Source organism: Hyperolius riggenbachi, chromosome 3 (assembly GCF_040937935.1).
Source record: "Hyperolius riggenbachi isolate aHypRig1 chromosome 3, aHypRig1.pri, whole genome shotgun sequence".
In the NCBI taxonomy this organism is placed as follows: domain Eukaryota; kingdom Metazoa; phylum Chordata; class Amphibia; order Anura; family Hyperoliidae; genus Hyperolius; species Hyperolius riggenbachi.
Genome location: NC_090648.1, coordinates 384097821 through 384125787, shown reverse-complemented (window position 1 = coordinate 384125787; position 27967 = coordinate 384097821). Strand labels below are relative to the sequence as shown.

The following is a 27967-nucleotide window of genomic DNA, read 5'->3' as shown; positions in this document are numbered from 1 at the left end:
CACAGCGCGCAGCAGCCCCATTGGTCCTTCTGAATTGATGGAGGAGGGGCTTGCTGGTGCACGCATTGCCGATGGGACGCATGGAAGCGGCGCTGAGCGGCGTTTAGCAACATATGGAGACTTTGTTCAGGTAAAGGTTTGTGTGCTTACATGTTTGCTTTTTACATGTTCCCCATCAGGTCCGCCGTTAACCCCGCCGATTAGGACACCTATTGGTGGTTTTATTGGGGGAGGGATATTTAAGGACTTTGCACAAGGGTGTTTGTTATGGCTACTGCAATTTGATAAAGGGCTAGGCCCGAAACAGCGACTGTCATTGTATTGCCACTTTGTATGCAATAAAAGAGCTTAAATACTATTCTGCTTAAAGCGGACCCAAACCAAACATTTTTTTTTATTAAAAATATTTAGTTGCCACACTCTGACACATACCAAGATAAATAAACACTCCTTCAAGCCTATGAGCATTTCAGTGCATGCTTTTCACCCTTCTCTTTTCATCACTAGGGTTATACTTGGGGCAGCCATTAGCAATTCCTTCATTGCTGTACACCACCTACTCCACCAGTTTGCCGGATTTTGTCCCGGCAATTTGGAAGGAAGGGAGGGGTTCCTCCAATAAATGTAAAATATTTTATATTTGTCATTATGCAGCTGAAAAAAGGCTGCTATTTATTATTATAATTTAGAAAATAGATTTTATTTCTGAAATCTTGTATTTTTAATTTGGGTCCACTTTAAGTGGTGCCGGTCTCTTTGGAGAAAGAATGGCTGACCGGCGGCAGCCCGGCGACACTCGGCCGAGTGTCGGGCTTCTTCTTCCTGGCTGACATCACGGCGCCGGCCGCCTCGCGTCATAACGGCGGCCGGCGTGAAAGTACTGCGCATGCGCGATTAGAGCGCGCATGCGCCGTACTGCCACGCCGGCCGCCGTGATGACGCGAGGCGGCCGGCGTCGTGACGTCAGCCGCGTCATACCAGGAAGATGAAGCCCGACACTCGGCCGAGTGTCGCCAGGCTGCCGCCGGTCAGCCATTCCGGAGCGGGGCCTAGGAGAGGAGCCAGGACGCCATCGTGGGACCTCCCGACCAGCACTGGGCTGGAGAAAGCCCCGGGTGAGTACTATTTTGCTTTTTTGGTTGAGCTCGGAGTCTTTTTAATCAGGCGCTGATCGGACGTGCAGGAAATTATTCTAAAACTCAAACATCTCTGGGAAAGCATGATGGACCCCCTTATAGATCACACCTTGTCACGAGGGTGCACAAAAACTGACTTTATCCCCGGGTGCTGAAAACCCTAGCTACGCCTCTGTACCTGTGTACGCTGCATAGATTTGCAGAATATGTAAGTGCTACACACTGTAAATACATGTAAATACATTATAATATGGTAGGACATTAGACTATGATTGGGAAATAGATTGTGAGCTACTGTGAGGACAGTCAGTGATATGACTAGATACTCATCTATGAAGTGCTTCAGAAGATGTGGCTGCTATTTAAATACATAATAATATATAGGAGATTAGGCTACAGCTATGGAAGGGGTTAGAACAGGGGTGGGCAAACTTTTTGACTCAAGGGCTACATGGAGTTCTCAAGTTTGACTGAGGGACCAGGCCAGAATAGAAGAGAGTGAACCATGAGTACATTAGGACTTTATTGTGCTTATACCTGGAAGAAAAACATATAGCTGAGCGCCGCAACCTATTAAAACACATTTTTTTAATCAAAAAACCCGAGTAACCAAGCGGTTACCATGGGTTGTGCTGAAATGTCCTCCACCACAAACAGTAAATGGCAGCAGCAAGACCTCTTTGGAACTATACACAGGACCAGGGGCAGCAAGACACATTGCGGTAGCATTACCCCAAAATACACATGTTGTGGCAGCGTTACCCCACAAAATACACATTAATGCTGCAGAGTTTCTCAAAAAATATACATAATGTGCAGTAACACCGAGAGGTACAGACTAACCAGCAAGCTCATGGTGACCCAGAACTCATTGGAGTGTGTAAGGGGCTACAATGGTCCTTAAAGCCCCCTTTCTAAAATGCTAAGAAAAACAAAAGTTTGCTTTCTTAAAACAGAAAGAATTTGCAATATTTCAGGTTGAGCCAAATTAATCCATGCCATGCAGTGATGAGGATCAAACAATCCGAAACAGTCTGTATGCATGTTGGAATATTATGGCTCTGTACAAATTAACAAGCTGACACATCATTGCGTTCCAGCGGTTCTGGAGGTGTGTTTAGCTTCTAAGGGTAACAATGGTTAATTTGCATATATTCAGCAATGATGTACTGGGAGACATTTCAAGCTCACTCCTACCTGAATTATTGCAAATTCTTTCTGTTTTAAGAAAGCAAACTTTTGTTTTTCTTAGCATTTTCGTAAGGGGGCTTTTAGGACCATTGTAGCCCCTTATACACTCCAATGAGTTCTGGGTCACCATGAGCTTGCTGGTTAGTCTGTACCTCTGGGTGTTACAAGCCCTACTCCATAGATCCAAATTAATCCATGCCATGCATTGATGAGGATCAAATAATCCTAAACAGTCTGTATACATGTTGGATTATTATGGCTCTGTACAAATTAACAAGCTAACACATCATTGCATTCCAGCGGTTCTGGAGGTGTGTTTAGCTTCTAAGGGTAACAATGGTTAATTTGCATATATTCAGCAGTGATGCACTAGGAGACATCTCAAGCTCACTCCAACCTGAATTATCGCAAATTCTTTCTGTTTTAAGAAAGCAAATTTTTGTTTTTCCATAAAATACACATAATGCGTAGCAGTTACCCAGAAAACAAATCACCAAAATACAAAACCAATTTACCAAATACACATAAATGGCAGCATTTCCCCCATACATTTTGTGGCAGGGTTCCCATTTAATAAACATACCCCCCTCCCCCACTCAGATAGTACCCCCTAATAACCCTGGTGCTAGTGGTGCACCTGAAAAGAAAAATAAACTACTCACCTGGCAGAAGACTCCCCTCTCAGTCTCCAGCGTCGCTCCCTGATCTTCATTACAGCTGTAAATCTCCTTCGCTGTCAAAAGCAGAGCAGGGCTACAGGAATTTTGCGGCTGGACCCCAGCACTGGAGACACAAATAGACTCCAGTCCTGGGCTTCGGGCACCATTTTCCAGTTGCCCTTTTCCGCAATTCAGAGGAGACACCCGCAGCCTGGAACTGGTGAGCTGCGGCGGGTGAACTGATGCAGCGTCCGTTAGACGCTGAAAGACACTTCACCTACTGGAGGGACATAAAATTTGGCCCTCACCAAATGAGATGGCCAAGCAGGCCATACCCGGCCCGCAGGCCATAGTTTGCCCACCCCTTGGGTTAGATTGTGAGCTCCATGGAAGACTGTCAGAGACATAACCATATACTCTCTCCTTGCCAAAGAAGATGTTAGTGCTATATAAATACCGTACATAGTATGCTAAGAGATTAGAATGTGATTAGATTGTGAGCTCCTCTAAAGGACAAACCCAGTGTCACTGGATGGCTTCTTGCTGGCCAAAGAGCCTGCAGCTGTCTGGTGGACAAACACACATATCGTGCGTAAAAACTTATAATAAGAACAAAGTACCAACATATTATGCAGCCTGGGACAATAAATAAGCATATATACAATGTTAACCAGGGATGTCAGTCAGAGAGTTAGTACACAGTTATACAACATAGCACAAGGTTATACACACAAACAGGGTATGAGATACATGATCATGCAATTTTATAGAGATTTAGGCTACTTTCCCACCAGGAAGTTGCGTTTTAGGGGACGTTATGCTCGCATAACGTGCCCCTAACGCAACGCCTGGTGGTGTTGGATGTGGATGTCAGAGCGAGCCGCGTTGTGCAGCTCACTCTGGCGTCCGTGATGCCATGATGCGTACTCTTGGACGCATGCGGCATCACGTTGTCCCGCCAGCCAATCGCCGCACAGAGCGGCCGCTCCAGGAAGTAAACACTGCACACGTCACAAAGTGCAGTGAATATTAATTAGCCATGTGCCTGGCCGCTTTCCCCTCCTCCTTAACATTACTGAGCATGTGCAAGCAGTCTAACGCGGCTTAGCGGCGTATAAAGTACTGCATGCAGTACGTTGTCTTGACGTCTTGCGTTACAATGTAACGCAACGTGGGCACTATGAACAGCCCATTGATTTTTTATTACTGTGCGGTGGGCGGTGTTACAGGCTGCACTAAGGTGTGTAACAGGCTCACTGTGAAAGCAGCCTTAAGGTAAAGGTAACTCGGGGGCCTCCTTACCCCCCTCCCCAGCAAAGTCAGCCCCTTGGGCCCTTGAGACGATCACCACCCCACCTCCCCTGGGTGGTCTCCCCACAACTGCTCCCTTGGGCCCCTGCACAATTTTATGTTCTGCTGTACGTGTGCTCTGTCTTCAGCCTTGCTGTCTGTAGCATATGTTATTCATGCGTGTGGACACCTATACTGGTGGGGGGGCTTTTTGACTACCTAACCTGAGAGTGGCTCTCTAGTTACCTATACTGGGGGGGGGGGGGGGGGCTCTCTGGCTGGCTATACTGGGGGGGGGGGGCTCTCTGGCTGGCTATACTGAAGGGGGCTTTTGGGATACCTATGTTCAATGGATCATATTCAAAATGGGTGACTGTTAGCAGTGGGGTCCCACAGGGGTCAGTACTGGGTCCAGTGCTCTTCAATTAATTTATTAATGATCTAGTAGATGCAGTAGAAAGCAATGTTGCTATTTTTGCAGATGATACAAAATTGTGCAGAATCATCAACTCTCGGGAAGATAGTGACATATTGCAACAGGATCTGGATAGGATGGCTATATGGGCACATACAGGGGTTGGACAAAATAATGGAAACACCTTGAAAATCAACAAAATATATTTTAATGCGGTGTAGGTCCACCTTTTGTGGCAATTACAGGTATTGATTCATATAAATTGTGAATTGATTCCAAAGGAATTTTAGCCCATTCTTCAGTTAAAACACCCTCCAGTTCTTTTAGAGATGATGGCGGTGGAAATCGACTTCTTACTTGAATCTCTAAAAACGACCATAAATGCTCAATAATGTTGAGGTCTGAGGATTGTGGTGGTTAGATGAGATGCTCAACTTCATTAGAATGTTCCTCGTGCCATTCTTTAACAATTCTAGTTGTATGGATTGGGGCATTATCATCTTGAAAGATGGCATTCCCCTCTGGAAACAGTTCTTGAACCATAGGATGAACTTGGTCACCCAAAATTCCTAAATAGTCTCAGCTGTTAATTCTTCCATGAAGAGAAATCATTGGCCCAGTGGATTTCCAAGAAATAGCACCACAGATATTCACAGAACCCCCGCCATGTTTTACGGTTGGGAGAAGGCAGTCTGGATGAAATGCTTCTTTCGGCTGTCTCCAAATGTACACGCGGCTGAAGTCGGAAATAAGGTAAACGATGATTTGTCAGAGAAAATCACATTTTTCCACTGCTCGAGGGACCAATTCTGGTGGTTTCTACACCACTCTAAACGCTTTGAAACATTTGTCTTTGAGAGAAGAGGTTTTCTAATTGCAGTTCTTCCATGGAATCCAGATTTGTGCAGCTCCCGACGATCAGTTTTTGTGGAAACTGGGTTCTGTAGGTGTTCATTCAGCTCTGCAATGATTTTAGGAGCCGTGGTCTTGCGAGCTTTTCTAACAATTCGATTTAGAGTCCGACGGTCTCTCTCAGACAGCTTTGACTTTCGGCCACAACTGTGCTTTGCTGAGGATGTTTTACATTCTCTCTCAAAGGCAGTCATTATTTTTGAGACAGTACCTCTTGAAATGCCAAGCGTTCCGGCAGTTTCTGTTACAGTAGCGCCTGCCATACGAGCACCAACAATTTGGCCTCTTTGACAGTCTGAGAGATCTGCCATTTTTATAAATTATAACCAACTTTTGTTTATCTGTAAAAAACGATTCTTTTAATTAAACATATCAAATAAAAAAAATAATTAAAAAATGAATATATGTCAAGTTTTGATTGCTGAAAAAATGTTCAAAGATTATGATGCCAAAATGTTAGGTGTTTCCATTATTTTGTCCAACCCCTGTAAATGGCAGATGAAATTCAATGTTGAAAAATGTGAAGTCACGCATTTTGGTCATACCAATGGTCTAGCACCATACAAAATAAACATGATACAGATGGGGACTTGGAGAAGGGCTTAGGAGTACTCATCGACAATAAGTTAATTGTATTCAATGCCAAGCCGCTGCAGCTAAAGCTAATACAATTTTGGGATGCATTAAAAGGGAAATAAAAACTTGAGATCCTAGCATAATATTGTCCCTGTTTACCTTTCTAGTAAGGCCACATCTGGAATATGGAATTCAGTTCTGGGCACCACATTACAGTAAAGATATTGCAGTTTTAGAGCAGGTGCAGAGACGGGCAACAAAATTGATACGAGAGATGGAAGGTCTCACTTACCAAGAAAGGTTAGATAAACTGGGGTTATTTAGTCTGGAGAAAGGACGCCTTAGAGGGGATCTACTTAACATGTATAAAAGCATCAGAGGGCAATATAAAAGCTTGGCGGATGAGCTTTTTGTCCCTAGGCCTCCACAAAGGACTAGAGGATGTGATTTGTGCATGGAGGAAAAACGTTTTAGCCATCTATTTAGGAAAGGGTACTTTACAGTAAGAGTGATTAAGATGTGGAATGCATTGCCACGTAAAATAGTTATGACAAATTCTATATCTGCATTTAAAGGAGGCTTATGCTGGGGATACACGGTACGTTTCTGTACCGTGTATGGAGCAGCTGAACCGGCCAGCTGATAATATTCAGCTGGTCCGATCAAGCTGCTCGACCCACGCCCGTTCGATCCCCGCCGGCGGACAATGGTAGGAAATCGAGCGGCTGATAAGAGCGCCGGCGGGGACGAGCGGTAATCGATACGCACGCACGCACGCACGCGGGGACGTGGCTGGGGTTGATCCGGCGGCTAATTCCCGCGTATTCCCAGCATTAGATGCTTTCCTTGCAATGAAAGACATATATGGCTATAATTACTAGGTAATGCTCAGTGGTATTGATCCAGGGATTTTATCTGATTGCCATCTGGAGTCGGGAAGGAATTTTTTCCCTTTCGAGGCTGATTGGACCATGCCTTGTAATGGTTTTTTCACCTTCCTCTGGATCAACAGGGATATGTGAGGGAGCAGGTTGGTGTTGTACTTTGTTTTCAGGTTGAACTCGATGAACGCATGTCTTTTATCAACCCAAATAACTATGTAACTATACTGACTAGGGCTCTCTGGCTACGTATACTGAGGGTGGGGACTCTCTGGTCATCTATACTGGGTGGGTGTCTCTGACTACCTTTATGGGGGGGAGGGCACTTTGGCTACCTTTGGGGAGGTGCTCTATGGCTACCTATGCTGAAGGGGTGGGGCTCTCTGGCTACCTATACTAAGGTGGGGGGCTCTCTGGTTACGTGTACTGAGGGCAGCTCTCTGGCTACCTATACTGAGAAGAAGCTTTGTGGCTGCCTATACTGTGGAAGGTAAGGGGTGTGCTGGCTACTTATACTAAGGGGGACACTCTGGCTACCTATACTTCGAGGGGCTCTCTGGCTATCTATACTGAGCATGGGGGGCACTATGTCTAGCTACCTATTAGTACTAGTGATAGTATTAGTACTATACATAGCTGCTGATTGGATTACGAGGAGTGTTTTCCTTCTTATGGATGAGCTAGGGCCATCGGAGAGTGGAAAGTATTTTGTTTATATTTACATTTTTGCTGCTTTTTTCTGCCTACTATGTGACATGGAGTGAAGCTACAGTCATGCAATATATACACAGCTGACATACATTCTTCCAGCTCCAATATGGAGTAACCCTTGTGCACCCAAGTAGTTATTACATTTCAAACGCTGCTCGAAGTTCAGACATCTCCGCAGCTCCAGTTAGAAAATTCTTTAGATATTATGGAAGAAGTTCCGTCAAGAAAGAATAAAAAAATAAATTGTGCTGAATATTTCATCTTGTTCTATTGCAGAGATGAGAAAATGCCGCTCAATATTCGACAGTGCTGGAACTATCTGGCCATGAAAGGGCGGCTGTAAAGGCAGGCATGTGGTTTGGGATTATCTATCATAAAACATGGATTCTGCAGAATTCTCCATCTTGCCTTTGATTTGTTAAAACACGTCAGCAATAAAAGTTGTGAGGGGAGCTTTTAATACCACAGCCAGGATAGAGGAGACATTTTCACTGCTGCTTCTAGGATGTTCCACAGAACAACTGTGTCATATGACCATGGGATGTACCTTATCCCAATGTCATTACTTCCCCCAAGCTCCACCGACAACAATTCACATCAACTTGTTGCTTTGCCGTTAAACTAACACTTTTCCTACAGTTTAGGATGTAAAGGGTAAAGTTTACCGTTTCTGCCACACTTTTAATGTCTGCACCCCAGTGTGGAGATTACCTCTCCCACCTTGTCTAACTTCCTGTCCCAGACAGTATGTTAGGGAAAATATTTCATAATGGGAAGAAAATCGCAGGTTTGAGAGATTTAAAAAAAAATGGAGGCACATTACACAACCCTCAATTCTAAATTCATCTCACTTTCAGATATAACAATGCAGAGACTCACCACTTGAGTTTCCAAGAGTGTTTTGTAGTTCACACAGCCTCAATCACTCTATCGCATATATTGCCAGTGGCAGTCCTTAGTGGCCCACCAATCCACACAAATCAATCCAAAAAACACATGTGCTGGCGATGACTGTGCTTGCTGGTTCACCAATCGACTCAGATCAATCCAAGAAACAGATTGCTTGACAAAATTATATTCACAATAATGGCATATTATACACAACTTTATAACAATAAATGAACTACTGCACCAAAATACACAAGTCAGTGTTCTCCGCAGTAATTTTTCCAGCCGGGTGGAATGAAATAGTAGCCTGGTGGCACTAAAGAGTAGCCGGGTGGGGTGAGAGGAGAGAATGCAGGGTCGGGAGCTTCTGTTTGCAACTCTGCTTACAGAATAGGAGGAGGTGAGCCGATAGCAGCCGGGTGCTCACCAAAACTAGCCGGATGGAGCACCCAGCTAAAAGTGCTTGGGGAGAACACTGCAAGTGACCACACCCTTCTAAAGTCAAGGGACTTCCTCTGGGCATTAACCCCCACCATACATAACGGGCACTATACAGTTCTTGTCTACCCCACAAGCACACCAATATTGGTACAATAAATCGATGAGCAGTCCTTACTAAGGTTGCTAATGATCTCCTAGTTGCAAAATCCAAACACAACTTTTCTGTACTAATACTCCACAATCTTTCCTCTGTTTTTGACACTGTTGATCATCCTCTGTTTCTCCAGACCCCAGATAAAATGTAGATTGTGATATTTTCACTTTCTCTCTCTGTTCCACCCCCCATAGTCACCATCAATGTAGAAAACACCCCAAGATGGGTGGGATGAACCCCATACTTGGGGTTCATCCCAACCTTTGCCGATGGATCATGGACCTTTTTCACCAACAGGACCCAGGTCGTTAAGCTGGGGGACACCTACTTGCGAGAAATGGGCATCAACACTGGGACACCCCAGGGCTACATCTTGTCTCCAATGATGTTCTCTCTTTATAAAAATACCTGCAGATCAATGGCAGTCTCGTTCACGGTCATTAAGTTTGCTGTCGACACCACCATTGTCGGCCTCGTCACCAAGGATAGCGTCCAGTTGGAGAGGATACGCCACTGATACGCCACTGCCAATTGTGGCAGTTCATCTGTGTAATTATTGTTACTTATTATACTATTTATGTGATATATATTTTGCTTTTTTTTCAGGACAATCTAGGCTTTCTTTGGGTAATATAATCATTCTGAGGAAAAACAATGAGTGCAATAAAAGTTGTAAAAAAGAAATTAGGCTGGCAAAGATTGAAGCTGAAAATCAAATCGCTAGGGATATCAAATCTACCCCAAAGAAGTTTTACAAGTACATCAACTCTAAAAAAAGAAAGGTTGACTGTATTGGACTCCTAAAGGATGAGGGTGGGAACTCAGTGGTGGGTGACCAAGGTAAGACAGAGTTATTAAATGCTTTCTTTGCTTCTGTCTTCACAAGGGAAATATCACTGTTGCAAATTACAGATGCAGAAGAGTCTCAATCTTCCAATTGTAATATTAAAGAAGTGAAGGCAAGACTAAATAAACTAAAAATAGACAAGGCACCTGGCCTGGATGGCATGCTTCCTTGGGTCCTAAGGGAATTAATTTCAGTTATTGATAAACCCCTTTATCTTATCTTTTGAGTCCCAGTAGATTGGTGTACAGACCACATATTCCCATTATTTAAGAAGGGCAAAAAATCAGATTCAGGAAATTATAGACCAGTAAGCTTAACATCAGTTGTATGCAAACTATTTGAGGGGTTACTAAGAGATACTATACATGACTTCATAGTATAATTTAATCTTATTTCTCAGCATCAGCATCGGTTTACTAAAGAGAGGTCCTGTTTGACTAACATGCTCAGCTTTTTTGAGGTAGTGAACGCTAATGTGGATATTGGGAATGCTGTAGATTTGATATACTTGGACTTTGCTAAGGCCTTTGACACTGTTCCCCACAAAAGTCTGGTACAAAAGTTGAGGATGCAAGGACTGGGGAAGAGTCTGTGTGCATGGATAGGGAACTGGCTAATGGACAGAAAACAAAAAGTCGTTGTCAATGGATCATACTCAAAATGGGTGACTGTTGGCAGTGGGGTCCCACAGGGGTCTGTACTGGGTCCAGTGCTGTTCAATGTATTTATTAATGACCTAGTAGAAGCAGTAGAAAGCAATGTTGCTATTTTTATGATATGATACCAAGGGCTTGATTCACTAACCGGCGCTAAGTGTTAGTGCCGGTGTCAAAAGCCCTTTTTGGCCGCTAGTGTGCGCAAACCTACTTTGCAGTATTAGTGCGCGGTGCGCCGATAACGTTGCACCCACTGGCCCTTAAAAGTCGCACCCGATGCGACGAAAATGACGCATCGGGTGCCCCCGAAGTGGCCCACCATAGCGCTGCTTAACGGGCACCCGATGCGTCATTTTCGTTGCGTTGGGTGCAACTTTTAAAGGCCAGCAATGCGCAGTGAGTGGGATTATTTCAACTGTGTGGACGCAAACCACCTAACGCTGTGGTTTGCGCACACTAACACTTAGGGCACACTAACCGGCTTGGGTGGGAGAAATATCTCTGTAAATGACAATTTTTTTTATTTTTTTTTACACACAATTGTCCATTTACAGAGATATTTCTCCCACCAGGCATGGGTATGTGTAAAAATACACCCCAAAACACATTATACTACTTCTCCTGAGTACGGCGATACCACATGTGTGACACTTTTTTGCAGCCTAGGTGCGCTAAGGGGCCCAACGTCCTATTCACAGGTCATTTTGAGGAATTTGGTTTCTAGACTACTCCTCACGGTTTAGGGCCCCTAAAATGCCAGGGCAGTATAGGAACCCCACAAGTCACCCCATTTTAGAAAGAAGACTCCAAGGTATTCCGTTAGTAGTATGGTGAGTTCATAGAAGATTTGATTTTTTTGTCACAAGTTAGTGGAAAATTACACTTTGTGAAAAAAAACAATAAAAATCAATTTCCGCTAACTTGTGACAAAAAATAAAATCTTCTATGAACTCACCATACTCCTAACAGAATACCTTGGGGTGTCTTCTTTCTAAAATGGGGTCACTTGTGGGGTTCCTATACTGCCCTGGCCTTTTAGGGGCCCTAAAGCGTGAGGAGTAGTCTAGAAACCAAATGTCTCAAAATGACCTGTGAAATCCTCAAGGTACTCATAGGACGTTGGGCCCCTTAGTGCACCTAGGCTGCAAAAAAGTGTCACACATGTGGTATCGCCGTACTCAGGAGAAGTAGTATAATGTGTTTTGGGGTGTATTTTTACACATACCCATGCTGGGTGGGAGAAATCTCTCTGTAAATGGACAATTGTGTGTGAAAAAAATAAAAAAAATCTCATTTACAGAGGTATTTCTCCCACCCAGCATGGGTATGTGTAAAAATACACCCCAAAACACATTATACTATTTCTCTAGAGTACAGCGATACCACATGTGTGACCCCTTTGTGCAGCCTAGGTGCGCTAAGGGGCCCAAAGTCCTATGAGCACCTTTAGGCTTTACAGGGGGTGCTTACAATTTAGCACCCCCCAAAATGCCAGGACATTAAACACACCCCACAAATGACCCCATTTTGGAAAGTAGACACCCCAAAGTATTCAGAGAGGGGCATGGTGAGTCCGTGGCAGATTTAATTTTTTTTTTTTGTCACAAGTTAGCAGAAATTGAAACTTTTTTTTTTTTGTCACAAAGTGTCATTTTCCGCTAACTTGTGACAAAAAAAATAAAATTGTGAGAATCTGCTCAGCTGCCTGTGCAGACAGGCAGCGTTTTGATCACTGTTCACGTCTGCATTCTGCAGGTCTCTTTAAGAGAGACTTTCTGTCAGTTCTGCAGCTTGTGTTGCTGAGGAATTTGCATACATTAGTCATGCAAATCCGTTACCTGCCTTCTTTTGATGACTGGCACTATAAAAGCATTCTGCTCCCAGAATGCTTTGCTGGACATTTCCCTTCCATGGTCTGTTCCTGATGGACACTGCTGGAGTGTCAGCCATTCTCGTTTGTTGAAGTTATCTTAGTGTAATTCGTGGGGATGCACTAGGCAGTTCCCTAGTGCAGTTAGGATTGCATTATCTGTTTTGCCTGTTCCGTCTGTCTTGTGTTTGGATCGCACAAGCCCTAGCGTTAGCGGCTGTGGATCCTTCTGATTGAGTCTGGAGTGTAGGTTGGAACAGCGGTTGTTTCTGCCTACCTCATCTGTTCTGTCTGCCGTGTGTTTGGATCCTTCTGTTCTGTCTCCTGGGATCGCGCTAGCTACTTTTCGCTAGCGCTGGTGATCCTTCTGTTCTGTCTCCTGGGATCGCGCTAGCTACTTTTCGCTAGCGCTGGTGATCCTTCTGTTCTGTCTCCTGGGATCGCTCTAGCTACTTTTCGCTAGCGCTGGTGATCCTTCTGTTCTGTCTTCTGGGATCGCGCTAGCTACTTTTCGCTAGCGCTGGGGATCCTTCTGTTCTGTCTTCTGGGATCGCGCTAGCCACTTTTCGCTAGCGCTGGGGATCCTTCTGTTCTGCTACTCTGTACCTGGATCGCGCTAGCCACTTCTCGCTAGTGCTGTGGATCCTATCTCTCGCTTGTCCCTGTTTTCGTGTGTCTGTCTTGTCTGATTCGAAACGCTTGCTGTAGGCTCGGTGAGGTAACCGTTAAGCAAGCGCTCGCGTTCTCTGTTTCGTGTTTGTCTGTCTTTGGTTAGTTAGGCGTGCTTGTCTCTGTTGTGCGTAACACGCGGAGACCGCGCACGAACGCGTGCACTGTTGCGAATGAGTGCGGTGTTCACGTTCAGCTAGCATTTGTTATTTTCTTTATCTTTCTCTTTGTATGATTTGCTGTGCCTTTGCTACCCTTGTGCTCTGTCCTGCTCAGTCTTGTGTCGCTATTGGCAATCGCCATTCTTGCGATTGCGTTTCCTACTTCGTTTCCGCCGTTGTGTGTTGGCCGTCGCTGGGTGGTGACTAATTTGGTGGGCACACATTGGTTCTGTCCTTTTGCTCTGTTCCCTGTGGGCTATCCAGCCCTGCCTGATTGTACCTTGTCCCGGATCTGTACAATTCCCATTGGCATCTGTGGCTGTGCAGCAGCTGTGTTCGCCTGCACTCCACAGCGCCATCTGCCGGTGGGAATTGCCCTCTGCGGGTGCATAGCACCTAGCCTGGGTGTCCGCAATAATACGCTTGTGGAGGAAATCCGCCACGTCAGCGCACGTCTGGTGCGCTGACCACGGAGACGATTCCACAATCGTTACAGAATGTCCAGCCTAACCAAAATTTCCAGGGCAGAGGGAACCTTCGATTTTGTTCAGATGTCATTGCCTGAGGCAAAGGCATATGTGGATCCTATTATAGGTAGGATCGCACACTACATTAAAGCAGTTAAAAAGTCTGTCCTCGTTCCTGACCCCAACCCATATGGAGATTACCTAGATACTGGGTTGTTTGAACCGCCATTTGCCTCATGGGAGATTGGGTTCTTGTTGGAAGAATTTGATTTCGATTGGAAAGCCTTTTGCGATTTTTATATCGCAAAGAGCGCGGATGACCTGAATGATTGTCTCGACTCTATGTACCTTTTGATCGATTCTGATGAATGTGATGAGTGTGATGTGGATCTGGTGATTTATGTGTGGCAGACTATTTTGGACGAATTGCACACACACCAACCAATTATTTCCAATAAAGAGACACCATTGTCACATGATTATTCCTGTCTTTCTGGGGTAAAGCAAGTGAGTTTGGACACTGTGCGACCTGAAATGAATGGGTGTGCCTCGACTGTGGACACCTGCGTGAATTCTGATGGAGTTTCTCCCGTTTGTTTAGAGGTTAAATCTGTGCGATCTGATGCCTGTTTCTCAGATGTTCCTGCCGATTGTGATCGGCGTGAGTGTGTCAGTTTTGTCAATGATTTGTGGGATCCCTTGTCATGTAAAAACAGATCTTCTTCTCTCAGTACTACTTTAAGATCCTCCATCTATGATCTTGCTATGGGGAAAATTCCCAAACTATGCAGTTTCAAGAGTAAAATTAATATGATTCCTCATGTTGTTGCCACAACTTCCCCTAACATTGTTCAGTATGAATGCTCAGACCTAGTCAGGTGTGAATGGGAGCCCCCGTTCCAGAAAAAACAGCTCGAAGCGTTGTCGTATGAATTGGAGAACGATTCAGAGTCGTTTTGTGAGTACTACATTGCCAGAAGTGAATCTGTCTTGAGAGCATGTATAAGTTATGCTTCCGCCTTAAGAGAAAAAGAGGGGTGTGAATTTGACTTTGTGAGTCCGCTGATTTGTATGTGGAAAATGATTCTGAATGAATTACGTGTACGTCATTCAGGTGACGTTTGTAAAGGTACATTGTCAGCTGGCGTTTCTGAGATCGAGCAATGCAGCCTGGAGACCTCAGAATCCCTGTCTTTGGAGTGTTCGGTTTCGCAACCTAAAGCGATTGTGGATTCGCAAATTTTGCGTTCTTTCTCCTCGGATTCGACATCGTTAGCCGAGTCTAAGAATGAGACAGCACTTTGGTTTTGTGAACCTGATATTGAAGCACCTTTGCTCTGTCCAGAGAAAATGTCTCTGAGCCTGCCCTGTATCATGAATAAAGACATTATGTCCACTCGCATTGACATTTGCGAGTCTGATTCTGAAGTAAGTACTGACTCTCCACCCAGTAATCTGGATGAGTCAATACTACCTTGTTTAAAATCTCCTGCAGTGTCCCTAGAGGCTCGTCTAGGTATTGCAACCATTGTTACCTGTTTCTCTGCTATTTTTGAATTGCAGTCGGGTTTGACTGCTATGGAGGAATTTCCCTGCAGTGAAACGAAACTCAGAAAGCCAGAGTTAGTTTCACTAGATATTTCTGTGTATCCCTGTCCTGATGATGAAATTCAGTCTCAGTTTATGGTGGAACCTTCCCTGGGACATCTGCCCGGTTCACAAAATAAAGTTCAAGCCTTGCCCTGTAACATGGATAGTTCAGAATCCTTCTTAGGAAACTTGAAAAAGGATGTTCCTGAGGTCCTGTCTGACCTCCTGGAGATCTCCGAGTTCCTCCCAAAGGGTGCAGAACTTGTAGGAGACGTCTCCTGCTCCCCAAGTCCTTTTGAGGTGTTGCCCACTTCAGTAGGCATTGCTGCCTTGCTGGCTACCTTTTCAGCTCTGATGGAGCTTCACGCCTGTGTAGTCAATGATGATATTATTGTCACAGAAATTTCTGAATTTGTATCCGAGTCTTCTTTTGAAAGTCCAGTGCCTGTGACCTCCACTCATGATGATTCTCTGCCCGGTACTGGTTTTGGTCTTGACGTGCCGGACTCTGAGGTGGGCAGTTCCCCGACATGTCCTGAGGTTTCTCCTGTGCTGGTGTACCCCAGTGTGCTCTGTGACCCAGAAAGCCCAAGTGTGCCTCGGTTACCAGCATACTTAGATGCTTCCTCGGTGGAGACATGCTCTGATATGGCCTGCCTGCTTGCATGCCCAGAAGTGGTCCCTAAAAGTCTTGATCTTGATGGGTGTCCTCGTAATTCTGAATCCGGAATTGTCATTGGTTCCATGGGGGTTCTTGGTAATTCTCCATGTGAGCCTGGTGATTGTTCTACCCTCTTGGGATCTCTGTGGAGCTTCAAAAGGTTCTGGGAGATTCCGGGAGAGATTTTGCTTGGTACCCTGGAAAAGATCAACGGTGGCTTTTGCGTTGTAAGGGACACTTTGAACAGGTATTGTGGCAGGTTTGGTATTTTCGGACGCTCCTTGGAAGGTGGTGGGTATTGTCTGGAGGGTGTCGATGGCTTCTTCTCTGGCGTTCACAGTCCTGATGGGTGTTATACTGAGACTGGTAGTACTGATGGGCATGTTTCGGTGGCTTCTGTTTCCGATGAGGTCGGTTTCGGGTGGACTGACTCTGGAATTGGACCTTGTCGGGCTGCCCCGACCTTCATGAGTCTTCTGTTAGAATGGTTTGGAGATATCAGTTTTGAGGGTCATCTGGAATTCGACCCTAGAAGGGGGGGTACTGTGAGAATCTGCTCAGCTGCCTGTGCAGACAGGCAGCGTTTTGATCACTGTTCACGTCTGCATTCTGCAGGTCTCTTTAAGAGAGACTTTCTGTCAGTTCTGCAGCTTGTGTTGCTGAGGAATTTGCATACATTAGTCATGCAAATCCGTTACCTGCCTTCTTTTGATGACTGGCACTATAAAAGCATTCTGCTCCCAGAATGCTTTGCTGGACATTTCCCTTCCATGGTCTGTTCCTGATGGACACTGCTGGAGTGTCAGCCATTCTCGTTTGTTGAAGTTATCTTAGTGTAATTCGTGGGGATGCACTAGGCAGTTCCCTAGTGCAGTTAGGATTGCATTATCTGTTTTGCCTGTTCCGTCTGTCTTGTGTTTGGATCGCACAAGCCCTAGCGTTAGCGGCAGTGGATCCTTCTGATTGAGTCTGGAGTGTAGGTTGGAACAGCGGTTGTTTCTGCCTACCTCATCTGTTCTGTCTGCCGTGTGTTTGGATCCTTCTGTTCTGTCTCCTGGGATCGCGCTAGCTACTTTTCGCTAGCGCTGGTGATCCTTCTGTTCTGTCTCCTGGGATCACGCTAGCTACTTTTCGCTAGCGCTGGTGATCCTTCTGTTCTGCTACTCTGTACCTGGATCGCGCTAGCCACTTTTCGCTAGTGCTGTGGATCCTATCTCTCGCTTGTCCCTGTTTTCGTGTGTCTGTCTTGTCTGATTCGAAACGCTTGCTGTAGGCTCGGTGAGGTAACCGTTAAGCAAGCGCTCGCGTTCTCTGTTTCGTGTATGTCTGTCTTTGGTTAGTTAGGCGTGCTTGTCTCTGTTGTGCGTAACACGCGGAGACCGCGCACGAACGCGTGCACTGTTGCGAATGAGTGCGGTGTTCGCGTTCAGCTAGCATTTGTTATTTTCTTTATCTTTCTCTTTGTATGATTTGCTGTGCCTTTGCTACCCTTGTGCTCTGTCCTGCTCAGTCTTGTGTCGCTATTGGCAATCGCCATTCTTGCGATTGCGTTTCCTACTTCGTTTCCGCCGTTGTGTGTTCGCCGTCGCTGGGTGGTGACTAATTTGGTGGGCACACATTGGTTCTGTCCTTTTGCTCTGTTCCCTGTGGGCTATCCAGCCCTGCCTGATTGTACCTTGTCCCGGATCTGTACAATTCCCATTGGCATCTGTGGCTGTGCAGCGGCTGTGTTCGCCTGCACTCCACAGCGCCATCTGCCGGTGGGAATTGCCCTCTGCGGGTGCATAGCACCTAGCCTGGGTGTCCGCAATAATACGCTTGTGGAGGAAATCCGCCACGTCAGCGCACGTCTGGTGCGCTGACCACGGAGACGATTCCACAATCGTTACAAAAATCTTCTATGAACTCACCATGACTCTTAGTGAATACTTTGGGATGTCTTCTTTCCAAAATGGGGTAATTTTGGGGGTATTTATACTATCCTGGAATTTTAGCACCTCATGAAACATGACAGGTGCTCAGAAAAGTCAGAGATGCTTCAAAATGGGAAAATTCACTTTTGGCACCATAGTTTGTAAACACTATAACTTTTTTACCCAAACCAATAAATATACACTGAATTTTTTTTTTTTTTTTTTTTTTTTTTTTTTTTTATCAAAGACATGTATCAAAATAAATTAGGACAAAAAATGTATACAGAAATTTTACTTTATTTGAAAAATGTCAGCACAGAAAGTTAAAAAAATCATTTTTTTTTTACAAAATCCACGTCTTTTTTGATGAATATAATAAAAACTAAAAATCGCAGCAGCAATCAAATAGCACCAAAAGAAAGCTGTATTAGTGACAAGAAAAGGAGGTAAAATTGATTTAGATAGTAGGTTGTATGACCAAGCAATAAACCGTTAAAGCTGCAGTGGTCTGAATGGAAAAAAAGGCTCTGGTCCTTAAGGGGTGAAAAGACTGCGGTCCTCAATTGGTTAAAAATTGTGAAACTGTACAATTAAGTCAGGCAGAGAGTAGTCAAAATCCAGGAAGAGGTCAGTGCAGGCGGCTGGCAGAGGTCGGCAACTGCAATTGGCTATATTGTCATCCTGTGCTTTCAAATGAGCTTATCTGCCATCTCTGCCCCTAGACTCTCTCCATGCCCTAGGCACCTGCATAAGTTGCCTTGTGTATGATCTGGCTCTGTGTTTGTCCCTCTCTGTCTCACTGTGCCTCCTTCTACCCCCTTTGTGGCTCCCTCTGTCCCCTTGTGCCCCTATCTAATCATGACCCCCTCCTGGGCTCGCCCAGTCCATTGTGTAAAGGCAGAGTATAGCGCAGCAGAAGCGGTGCTCTAATATCCCCTCTGGAGTCCAGTGCTGTGCCTGTGCGACCATCCTGTCTGTTTTCTGCTATTAAACATTATATTTAATTTCTTACCCTCCCAGTATAACATTTGTCCATAATTTGAACTGTTTGCAGTTGCAGTACAATTAGCATGCAGTTAGGATGTCAAGTAGCATTCACCTGTAAAGTTTGACAGATACAAATATTCAGACTCCTTCCGTATGGGAAGAGGTCATGGTTTGGTTGCTTGACTTGAATGTGTATTGGTGTGTTTCTGGTTTATAGAAATCCACTGAGGTCATCTCAGGTATTCCTGACCTGATGGCATTAGTCTTGTCTGTTTAAATGAACACTGTCTATGCTATGTCTATGACAGAAAATTCTTTCACAGTTTCAGGCTAGTTTCACACATGTGCGGTACGATTTTTCCTGTGGCATGAGAGCCCGCCTAGCTAAGCCCACCACTTATTGATGTGCTCCCTGATGGATAGGAACTATGTCAATAGATTTTTTACGCTCTACACATGCGCACTGCACTGATTTTTGCAGTGCCATTGACACAAATGCAACAGCGCGCCAAGCTTGCCTCTGCATAGATGAAAGTCGTACATTTTGTTTGGCCCTTCTTGTAAACATGGGTGGTGCTACACTGTGGCACTGCCCCCCCCCCCCCCCCGGCCTCCTGGGAATCACTGTGCTCCCCTTAACTGCTTAAGCCCAATGTTTCTTCAATAATAGCACCATCATTTGGGCAATCTGCACTGCTCAAAAGCCTCTGAGTTCTGTTGGAGATGTTTACATTTGGTTACTATTGTTGCTGAACTAGTTAGCCTTAATTTTATCACCTGAGTTAGGCAATAAATATCTAAAGCTCACCATACAAACATTAATTTTGATCACCCAAATGGCCCCCACCAGCCATCGTGCCCCCTTTGAGCCCCCCCAAAAATGTAAAGCTGCAGCCGCCACTGCTTGTAAATACCGTTCGGCAGCACTGATCAATGATCACATCTCTTCAGTTTCAGCAGATATATATAGACCATAGGATGCTCTAATCAGTTAAGGAATTTATTGGCATCAATTACAAGCCATTCATTCAGCAGTCATCTTGGTACTGCAAATCGGAAATTGGAATATGAATTGCATATCTTAAACTAGCAGCAAAGTAACGGAAGCTTGCGTCGCAAACATCAGTAAGCACAAATAAGCTGAGCTAAGCTATGGAAGCAAGCTAGGAGCAGAAATAAGCCCTAAACAGAAGTAAGCAGCAGTAAACTAAACTATGGATACATCCTAAATATAGAAAACTCTCCAGCTTAACAAGAGTTATTTAGTCATATCCCCCTGTATGTGCGCTGTGGGTGGATGATGTCAATCACAATATGTGGTTTCTGTTGGCTTGTATGATTAACACACCATCCACTGCTCATGACAGGAACCCAAGACCATACTTGGACCTGTTCCCTGCTACTTAATGGAAACTGTTATTGTTCTGAAAGTCCCAGAATGTGTTCTGGTACCTCCCGGACTGAACAACTTGTAGTTTAGAACTAGCTATTAGAACTAGCTGTTCTTCCTTTTACAACACAAGATGTGCACTAGAATCACCTATGTCCAACAGAATATATTTTGTAAGGGAGAACTTTGCATATAGTCTTCTGCTGAAACATTGGTTCTTAAATATTACATCAATCAAAGCGCATTAGTTGTAAAAGATCAAAATTGCCTCATGAGTGTGCTCCAATCAGGTTTGGAAGACCTGTATATGCTCTCTCTTATATGTTTAGCACACATCAATCCTAAAAATATTCTCTATATCATAAGTTCATAACAAACAACGCTTCTTTTTTCCACCCTTTGTCAACAACATGAGGTAGCGCTGAGTACCGCGATGCGATGCGCCATGCTATGTGTGAAAAGGGAATCTTTGGGCTTATGTATTACTACGTCGCCCCATCAGTTGGGGCGCAGGGTGAGCCAATTGACGGCTCCCCCTGCTGCCGCTGAAACAACGGTTGGTGTTAAAAGATATTTACCCTCCAAGTCATAACACCTTGGAGGGGGAAGCAATTTCGGATCTGGTGATGACTGGAACCCAGAATTACCCTTACGCAGGGCGTGGACTATACATACATATACATTACATTATAGTTATAATGCATTATATAATACATTACATTACAGCTATAGCTGCATCAGGGAGGGCGAGACTCAAATAATTGTTTTGCCCCCTCAATGGTTCTAATAGATGCCTCACCAGTTTATCCCAGCAGCTCACCACTCCAGCCTGCATAGTCTTCCGTCAGGCAGAGCAGGGCTACGGGAAGATGGTGCCCGCAGCCCTGCACTGGAGACTATTTGTGTCTTCAGTACAGGGCTTCGGGTGCCATATTCCTGTAGCCCTGCTCTCTGCCTGTCATCGCAGGAGTTTCGCAGGCTGGCTGCGCCGCTTCAGGAAGATCGTCGGGGGAAGCTGCGCCCAGGTAGAGGAGTCTTCTGCAGGTGAGTAAATTTTTTTTTTTTACAAGGTGAACATTAGTTTTTGATGAAACGCTGCCCACATTATGATTTTTTTCTAGTGAAATTTTGCTGCAGTACAAATATTTTATGGTGGAATGCTGGCCACATTACGATTATTTTATGGTGAAACTCTGGCCCCATTTTTATTATTTTATGGTGAAAAGCTGCCCACATTACAATTATTTTTTAGTAAAACATTGCCACATTATGATTATTTTCTAGTGAAATATCGCTGCATAATGATTATTTTCTGATGAAACACTGCTGCATTACGTTTATTTTCTGGTGCAAGATTGCCACATTACGATTATTTTATAGTGAATCATTGCTGCGTTACGATTATTTTATGGTGAAAGATTGCCGCATTATGATTATTTTATGGTAAAACACTGCTGCTTCTTGCATTTTATGTGCCGCCTCACTGATACGCGTTACATTACAGTTAGCCCCGCCCACATGATGTCATGACCACACCCATTTTTTTGCGCACCGCACTAGCAGTACTGAAAAAAATTGCTCGAATATGATGCCCCCTTCACATTTCTGACTGCCCCCTCATTTGTGCCTTTCTAGGACCGGCCCTGAGCCGCACTGTCATTTGGCACTACACACCTCCGTGCATGTACCCAGATGACCTGCTTGGATCTTTGGACTCTCACTTGATGTGGTTTAGTTAAGGGGAATACTATTGGATATGAATGTAAGTTTTGACAAAAGGTGTTACAGATATTGTTATACAAAATGAAAAAATGATGCAGCAGCTCAGGGGATACCAAATTACAAAACCTTTATTTGTAACCAAACAGTAGGCAGAAACCATTACACTTAAAAAATATGCAGAGTGCTCCATAAGACACATACCAATGACCCACTCATCCTCCAAACACACTGGTACCACCTTCCAGTTATCTTCAGAGTGCGGAGATAGATATAGGCAGTGATATGTATTAAGATGGTAAATGACCATAAGCAGGTTCAGAGTAGCAATGCACAGTTTCAGCTAGCAAGTTCCAAGCTGGTAGTGGGACAATGCAATGCCGCTGGTATCTCACCAATCCGGTGTAGACAACAGGCTCCTGGATCCTCTAGCAATCTTCAAAACAAGACAAGACAAATAACATTTATATCGCTCTTTTCTCCTGGCGGACTCAAAGCACCAGAGCTGCAGCCACTAGGGCACGCTCTATAGGCAGTAGCAGTGTCAGGGAGACTTGCCTTAAGTCTCCAACTGAATAGGTGCTGGCTTACTGAACAGGCAGAGCTGAGATTCAAACCCTGGTCTCCTGCATCAGAGGCAGAGCCCTTAACCATTACACCTTCCAGCCAGCTGCAAGCATAGTTGTATCCTCCGTGCTGCTTACCGCTCAACCCAGCCTGTTGGCGTTCTAGCGGGCAGCCATGCAGGAATCAGCAGTTGCCACTCAGCCGGTCGACCGACAGTAGAACTCGGATGCACGGGATGTGACCCCGCCCACCTACACATTGCGCCCGCCCACTGCTAGCTTCGTCAGGATACAGATATTGTTAAACATAACGCGCATTCATTACTGCTTTAAAACACTGGTAATTATCAGACCTGCAAATCATTACAGTCAGCCCTTTTGTTTGCAGTAGTGGTCTGCATAGCAAAAGAAAAGATGGTGGCATTAGTTATGCAGAAAAGCCACGCAATTGGTCAAAAGAAAATAAATATGTCAGCCACAATAGCGCTCTCACTACTGGGACGCTTTTAAGGACATATGAAAAAGATATGTAGGCTGCAATATGTATTTCCATTTAAACAATACCAGCTATTTTGCAGTCCTGCTGATCTTTCATGGATCAGTAGTGTGTGAATTACACACCTGACACAAGCATGCAACAAATCCAGTTAAACTTCAGTCAAAAAACCTGATCTGCATGCATGTTCAGGGTCTATAGCGGATCTGCAGGACAGCCCGGCAATTTTCCTAGTTTAAAAGGAAATAAATATGGCAGCCTTCATATCCCTCTTACTTCAGGCATCCTTAAAGGTTCCTTTTTTTTGAAAGTAGAAAATGCGCCAGGAAGCGATTTAGTAGGGCGCGGACCTTAGAGTGCGAATAACTACTACAGTAGAAAATCCAGTTGTAGAATAAGCCAGTGGGCCCCAATGCAAATTTAACAATGGGCCCCCCCCTCTTTACATAGCAATTGATATGGCGCACCAAAACCTGCCAATGGCAACTACAGTGTCAGAGGTGCAAGAAGGGAATGGGGAACAGTTTGTTAATAATTACCTTTATTCAAAGTATCTATAGAAGTGATTATTATGAGCACAGGACCAATAGAGAGCTAATACTGCATTTGAGGGAGGGCCCTTAGGGGCCCATCTGGCCCAAGTGCCCCGATGCGGTGGCTACCTCTGCAACCCCTATTGCTATGCTCCTGGATGAAGCACAAGATGACATCTACAAGAGCTAGGTCAAGGGACTTGACAGACAGACTTGACAGATCAATTTAGGTGCTAAGGGTACTAAGCTGTTTTCAGATTCCCAGCCAGTCACAGCAAGGTTTGGGCTGAGCCAAGGGCAATTAGCGACCAGAATTTATGATAAGAAAAATTAAATGTTCTATTCAGGGTAATCTTAGTGTCTAAGGCTGTGTGCTCATTGCTAAATGGACAGTAAATTGCTCGTTCACACTTGCAAGGGATCTATTGCAGGATTTCTGTGCAGTCCACAATAATTCCTGGCTGGCGGATGCCTTCCCTCATATAGCCTATTGGGAAGCGCATCTGCCCTGGGCTCCAGGCGGACCACGGCGAACCATCGACATGGGCACTACACTCTCCGCTGGCTGCATGTAGTCCGGCATCAAAAGGGAAAAGAGCTTTACTAACCACACTGTGTATTGGGCCATAGAATTAGTTTAGAGAATTCTTTCAAATATTGTTTTCCGTTTTTTTCTGATTAGATAAACATTTGCCTAGACATTCCTAATGATATGTAAAGATATAGAATCTTTTATTAAAAGTTTTTCTGAAAAAGGGACATTTGGAATTAATTTTGCAGATTAGTTTGTTGTGGCTGTGTGTTCCTGCCATAGTCTACTCTCAAGCAGTTTTCTTGCTTTATGGAGTATATAGGAAACAATGGCCCCCAACAGCAGATTTTTTTAACCAGGACAATGTAACTGCTTCCTTTTGCTGTTGGTGAAACAATGGTAATCGGTGTGGATATTGTCTGCTATAAATTCAGATCATTGAGTGCCCATCCTTTCCCGAAAAGAGGCCTTTTTGTCCCAGACAATCTCTCCTCCACCAGTGAAAACAGCAACGTGGCCTTCAAATAAGTAAATGAGCAAATATTGTAGCAGCGTTCAGGCAGGTTACATCCCCATTTAATTAAACTGGCTCATTATGTCCCTATCTGATTAGTGCAGTACAATCAATTATTCAATGCACAAAAATGGCTGTAGAGGCAGCGCCACAGCCCGCTCCGCTCCTCCAATTCCAAGGACACTAATTAGGTACAAAGCGAGCGCTACGCGGAACAATGGGAAGTGCAGACAGAGAAGGGCGAGGGGGAAACAGCTCTTCATTTTCTTAATAAGCCGTTCCTTTCCCCTAACAGGGTCAGGAGAAAACCTCCGCAGCTGAGAGAGGCTGGATGGAGATGAAGGAGAGGCGCTTCCAGCCCGGGGCCGCCGGGATTTGCATATATAATGCTGTGCTGCTACTTTTCTACTTTATAATCAAACAGTAGGCAATTATCCAAATTATTGACAGCAGATTTCTCATTTCAACTGCAAATTAAGGACATTAATAAAGCTTTCCAATGCAAAAGTGACTAATTAAGAAATGGAATGAGGCTCAGAAGCTGTGATATCAAAACCCGTCCACCACATATTGTGGAAACACAAGGGAACTAATTAGTTTAATTATCAAAACAGCTAATTAAAATTACACACTCGCCCAATTAGTTCTCTGCGCTTTCCCCCTCTTTTAATTGACAAGATGGAGTTAAAAAGGAAGAGTGGGGTGTTTTGGAGGCTGCTTGGTGAGGGGATGCCGGGGTGGGTGAGAGGAGGTCAAGTTGGGCTACAAGGAGCTGAGGCAGGCAGGAGAGGGCTTAGGAAGACAGGCAAACTTTCTCCCATCATGTCAACTTGTCAGGTGGTAGTTCACTAACAAGAAAATGAATGCCTCTAATTCATTCCAAATTTACCTGCTCTACAGACTTGAGTATTCCGGTGAGATGTGAATTTGTGAAGGTCTACAGGGCCACTAACTATTGCATATCACCACGGATAAGCCAACTCCAACCCCCCCCTTCTCACTTTTTTGGGGGGGCCAAAAAATAGTCCAGATGCTTAAACACGACGATAAACCACCCAATGTGGCATCCTAGCTCCCAATGCAGAGCATGCATTGAAACATGCCCATGGAAGCAGAGCACACATTGGATTGTGCTGGTGGAAGCATAGCTAACTCGCCTGCTCCAACTTGCATCTCCCCGGCAGCTCCTGAAATGGCCACTAGGGTTCCAGGCTCACTGTCAGGCGAATGCAGTGAGCCTGGGGCTCTAGTGGTCAGCTTGGAAGCTGCCGGGGACACGCTACACTAGATGCAAGTTGGAGTGAGAGGAGTTAGCTATAATTTCCAGTGCGTGTTCTGCATAGGACTCCCTGTTCACCGTATATCACCCCCAGATAAGCTGAATACCAATTACACACACATGCACTTTTTTCACACCCAACAGTTGGGTGTAAAAAAAGTCAGTATATATAATTTTTTTTGTCTTGTATGGCTCCTTTAAATCACAGTGTAAAACACAGTTCTCAACCCTGTCCTCAAAGCCCACCAACAGTACATGTTTTGCAGAAAACCACAAACATGCACAGGTAAATAAATGTGTCAGCAGACCTGAAGTTTTGCACAGGACAGAAGGAAAACCGAGAGGAAAGCACCCTGCACCGCATGCGCGTGGATCGATTACCGCTCGTCCCCGCCGACCCTTCCTCATCAGCGCTCTATTCCCTGCCATTGTCCGCCGGCGGGGATTGAGCAGCTTAATCGGGCCAGCTGAATATTATCAGCTGGCCGGATCATCTGGTCGATACACGGTACAGAAACGCACCGTGTATCCACAGCATAATGCTGAATATTCACCTCGCGACAAAGGAAGATGTATCACAGCAACATCCCATGATGATCTCAAAATGCAAATAACAGAAACTTCCATTTCAGATAAGATAAAGACTCTATGACCTCCCCCCCCCCCCCCCCCAGTGAACACTAAAAACAACTGTATAGGTAAGCGACATAAAGAATTTCTTTTTGGCTGACTTTTTTTTCCCCCCAGTTAATACTAAGTTTCATCCAAATTTTGAATGTGTGTATGTAGGCCGGTTTCACACTGTAAACTGACGGCAGCTTTGCGGTGTGTTGCATAGACTTTCATTGCCTGGCGCCAGTGTTGCTGTCCGTTTCATTGCCCGGCCGGCAGTGTTGCGGTGCGTCCCATAGACTTTCATTGCCCTGCGGTGGGGTGCGGTAAAAATACCACACTGCCCCGGTGTGAAAGGACCCTAAGGGTGAAGGAGTTGTAAGACAGGCCCCTCCCCCACTGCGTGCAATGCAGGTGGCTGTCACAACGCACAGCAATTGCTTTGCTACCTAATTCTCCCCAATGTGGTTGTGATTCAATTCATTATAATGAATGGAAATCACATTTTGCATTTGTGCAAATGTTTGGCAATCATGCATTGCAATTCCACAGTGATTTGCAACGCTTAGATGAAATATCAGAGGGTGCAGTCCATGCACTTTTGATGTCCCTGCGAACTGCATTAGTACACACAAGTGGGAAGGGGCCTAAAGGCTGTTTTATACCACACATGGGGCCTGATTCACAAAGCTTTTCTGTTAAATTATCTCACCTTATTAACTCACAATGTATCTATCCCTAACTAACTTAACTCATGATTTACCTCTTCTTATGTAACTTAAGTTATGGTTTAGCTCTCCTTATTTGACACAACTTATGGTTTAGCTCTCCTTATTTGACATGACTCATGATTTAGCTCTCCTTATTTGACATAACTCATGGTTTAGCTCTCCTTATTTGACATAACTCATGGTTTAATTCTCCTTATTTATTTATCTCATGAATTATCTCTCATTTGTTTATCTCATTCATTAGCACTCCTTACAGTTAATGTGAAAAATAAGTATCTGTAATGCTGGGGGGTCATACTTTCTGACCACCCAGCACAACAAGGCTAAGAGCTGGATAATGGAAGAGGTTACACAGGCTGCCCAGAGCAACTGCAGCTCTGGGCTTCCGATATCGCTACAAATAAAACACAATGGCAGCGCAGTGCGATGTTGCGCTGCCTTAGTTCGCACTGTGATGCCTTAGCGATAGCAAGTATTCAGACAGGTACAAGACAGGTCTATAGATTGGAGCGTAACTAGT

The 27967-nt window shown here is 44.7% G+C and overlaps 1 long non-coding RNA gene across 1 annotated transcript in view; it reads left to right on the top strand.

Moving 5' to 3' along the window:
- The window catches only part of LOC137564058 (uncharacterized), a 265554-nt gene that overhangs the window by 221527 nt on the left and 16060 nt on the right, over window positions 1-27967 (top strand). The gene's annotated exons all lie outside the window — the stretch shown is intronic.